The sequence below is a fragment of the Rhagoletis pomonella genome, unplaced genomic scaffold, assembly GCF_013731165.1.
Source record: "Rhagoletis pomonella isolate Grant_MI unplaced genomic scaffold, Rhpom_1.0 Rhpom_scaffold_00001, whole genome shotgun sequence".
In the NCBI taxonomy this organism is placed as follows: Eukaryota; Metazoa; Arthropoda; class Insecta; order Diptera; family Tephritidae; genus Rhagoletis; species Rhagoletis pomonella.
This window is the reverse complement of record NW_023458555.1, coordinates 594052-598257: the sequence shown is the minus strand read 5'-3', so window position 1 is coordinate 598257 and position 4206 is coordinate 594052.

Below are 4206 nucleotides of genomic sequence, written 5' to 3'. Positions count from 1 at the left end.
GTTAAAGCATTTAGTGGCTCCTATGGAGGGTGGTTGGGTGCGTTGGCAACACTTGCAAAAACTATCAAATTTATAACTGCAGCAGTTGTGGCACAAAGAGTTTACTGACAGCATGCAGCTGACGGTGATTGCTGCAAAGGATAGGGCACTTGCACATAGTGGGCCAATGGCTGGGCGGAGGGATTGCTTTCGTTGCTTTTAGTTGTTATTGTTGCATTCTAATTCATAATTAAAAAAGTTGAAAATACTTTGCACTGAGTACAATTAATGTGGGAATCCACTTTCAGTTTTTGGCACGAACTCCAAAGCCATCTAGCGTCGTGTACGGATTTTCTGGTGTGCACTTATTGAACGAACACAAACCGGTCGACAGTAGATGTGGGTGAAGGATGCATCCTTGAATGAAGGTAGAAAAGTACATGTGTATTTATGTATTTGTTTTCGATTCACCCGCATCCTGGGCGCACATACCTCGAAAACAAAGGAGGCATGCTATTTACTAAGGCCATGGCGAGTGGAAGACTTCTAACATCTCTTTTGTTAATTTATACAATAATACAAATTGCATAGCCCCTACGTCGGTATTTGCGCTTCGTTGCTTCCGACCTACTCCAATGTGTAAGCAGCCGGCGAAAAACGAATATAAATCGGAAAAAATCTACCAGAATGATAATAAATCTGTGGTCATTTCCGAAGATGGCTCTCAATGCGAACAAATGAAATGATGAAAAAAACTTTTCTTTATATCCCTAATGTTTGACAAATGACAAAGCATAAAATATCACAGAGCACGAAGAAGCGGACGCAAACATAAGCGATTTGCTTGACTAGAGCACTGTAGCAAGAAATAAACAATCGCTTTTATTATGGTACCAAAACAGGAGCACAAAAAACATAGAATGAAAAGAAACATTAACTGGAAAAGTAATTTGTATTGTTAAATAAAAATAGAGTGCAAAATAGGGCCAAAGAGCAGAGGGCAGTAAATGCAACGATCTGAATTGGGACACTCATTTGCACAAGTACCTACTTTGGATCAGAGGGAGAGCGCTAAGAGCTAGGAACTGTGTGGAATCCAAACGAAATGTAACAAATGACGCTTGTGCGAGGAGACAAACGAACACAATAAAAACTTTGAAATATGCGCTTCTTTGAAGGGAACACACGGGAAGGCACGTAATACATATGTATATACTTAAATAAGGACCAGCCAGTTCGTCAAAAATATTAAAATAATTGAAAATACTTGAGCACAATGATAAATAAATTCTTGAAAAAAGATAGCTAGGTTGGCATCGGTGACGAGGCGTACATATTTATTAGAACTGACTCACACTTCTTATTGCTTCGTGGTAACGCGTTGCGGCCAATTCCATACTGGGACGCTATTCATTATAAACCAGTCGCTACGGAGCGTATATATGTATACTGCAACATGCAACATATTTCATCAATTAAAATCGGCTCATTTCTATGCTGTTGTACAATTTTCCGCTAGTAGTTTCTATGCGATGATCAACTCTTGAATGAAATTTTGAAGTGCCGATTCATTGGCCATCCGCAATAAAGTCATGAAATGAAGGGGGATTGGCTGGAATTGAGATTCCATTCCAAGAGGCTTTATTGGTAATAAAAGATGCGGAGAAGGGCCACATTCAGTGGAGGGCTATAAAGATTCACTGGGGCTTTTCAATGTTATCATTACAATCAACGCTACAGATGCAGTTGCTATGTATCACTATTCACCAAGGTACATTATTGCTCTGCTGAAAATGCAGAATTTTACACATTTGTATGTATAAGTGTGAGCAAAGAAAATACACTTAGAAAATAGGTTAGTTTCGGCAACTAAATATATTGAGCTTGAGAATTTAGACCCATTACGAGAGTTTGATAACAATAAAAACGGTTGTGATATTCATCTGGGTTGAACCAAATTATTGAAGTATTTTCCTACAAATTCCATTGAAATAACTTATGGTTCACTAAATGATGTTATTTAGCCCCGCTAAAGCAGATTGGCGGCCGCTGTAGTTGGAGGTGTGCACTGCCACCATTCCGCAGGCAATGGCAAACCCCCGAGTGTATTTCTGCCGTGAAAAACAGCTTCTCATACAAATAACCATTTATTATAATTTAAGCAGTATTGGGAAGTATCGATTTATTTCGAGGACTGAGTTCTTTGGTATCGATAATTTTAAGGATCGGCTATTGATCGGCTTTCTTTAAATATACGCATGTTCGTAACATTCCAATGCCAACTGTAGAAATCGCAAACGCTGTGAAAACTTTACTCGAATGAATATATTTATCCCAAATTACGTCAAATAAATGGCTAACCCGGTAAATACAAATAGAACTTAGTAGTTTTAAGTATCTATTCGACACATAGTACTGAGTACTTTGAATCCATCCTGAGTACAGTTCTTTTAAGCTCTGAGTACCTTCGAGTTCTTTTGTACTTTTGAGTACTCAAGATTCGATAATTGCAAAAATCGGGTATCGTCGATCTTAGAATCGAGTTCTGAGTAGGTATTTTTGATAGATACTGGTCAACACATGGTGAAGTCATAGTTACAAAATCTTAGTTGACGCAAGCGCGATTTGTTTTGAGAGTGGAAAATATTCATGCTTTTATGCCACCCTAAGGAATGCGCTATAGCAGTCGGCGGCATTTTTAACTCACGATTCAATGAGTTAGTCTACACGGGTTCAAAGCATTGCTCCGCTGCCGATGGTCGTATGACCGTGAAACATATATGTGCTCAAAGAGCGCTCAGTTTGCTGTGGCCTGCCGATCACTGCGTTATATAGAGAAAAGCATGCACGCTAAACTTGTTGGTTTACTATTTCAGTTTTGCTATAGGCGGGAGTTGTTCTGGTTCCCGCGTAATTATTTAAAAAATATTAATTTTTTGATCTTGAAGCCAAACAGGCGTTTCGTAATGAATGTAAAATTCAACTTAGCTATAATTTTAAAATTTGTATGGGAACGAATGCCCAACTATGTTATTTGGTCACTTTATAATTATAACTACTTAAACCTTTTTCTGGGTGTACAAGAACAACACTATCAACGCAAATGTTGGCTACCATAGAGCAAAAAGCTGCCCAAGGCATAAAGGATTTCATAAAAAAAGTCAAACAGCGCAGTCATGGCAGCGAATTAAAAGGTAAACACATTTTTTTCAGGTTAGTTTCGGGCGTACTGTTACTCTGCGAGTTTTGAATTGTAAAATGGTAACACATTGGCAATCTTGTTGTTATCAAGATATTAGATATAAATTTGTGGAAAATACAATAAATCAAAATATTCTCCCTACAGTTTTAACTTCAATCCAGACGCCAGTTGTAGAGCCATGTGCAAATACACATTCACAGAAAATGCCACATTCTCATCTTCAGTTTTTATACTTTAGTTTCAAATGTGAGTCGTTCTTAATTTAAAAACATAGAGCGTTTAAAATTCAGTATTTTATGAGCAGTTGGTCTTCACTTGTCGTCGTAAAAAAAAATCTGCGACAGTTTCCATAAATAATCAAGTGCTTATTTCGGCTCATGAAGTTGGGAGCCATAAATATGTACGAGCGTGCAATCACATAAATCGAATCATCACGCTCCTAGCAATAAAGTTTGTGTACGCACGAATAGATTTGTCCGTTCTGGTCAGTTTGGTGTGCGTCAGCCGCCCTTAGTTTGTTTTTAGTTTTTATTACGGCTAAACGGTTAGTTGAGCTTGAAAGAATGTGATTCCGACTGTCATAAACAGTCACAGAAAATGTTGGGCACCTCGAAACCAGCACAAATACATATGTGTGTATGTATGTATGTAGGTACAATAAGCGGAAAATGAACAAAAACAGAGAAGTTGTCTAAAAATGATTTGCATGATACAGCATGGCCAGCTGCTCCTTATTTTTGTGTACTGGTATAATGATGCAATGTAATGGATTAGGTGATGACCTGAAGATGTAGATGCATTTATACTAAATAGTGCCGAGTAAATTAGAAAGAATTGGTTTAGTTTTGGGGCTGAACTTTCTGAAGAAGAACATTTGGAATGTAGGTAAAATTTTTGTTTTTCGGTAGAAATGCACGTTGCACGCCTTGGGCGAGTGCTTAATGTTAATATTAAGGATTAAAATTTTCAGGGAGTTTTGTTTTTAGGTTTAACATCTTTTTCATGAAAATTCTTTTTTGTTTTTT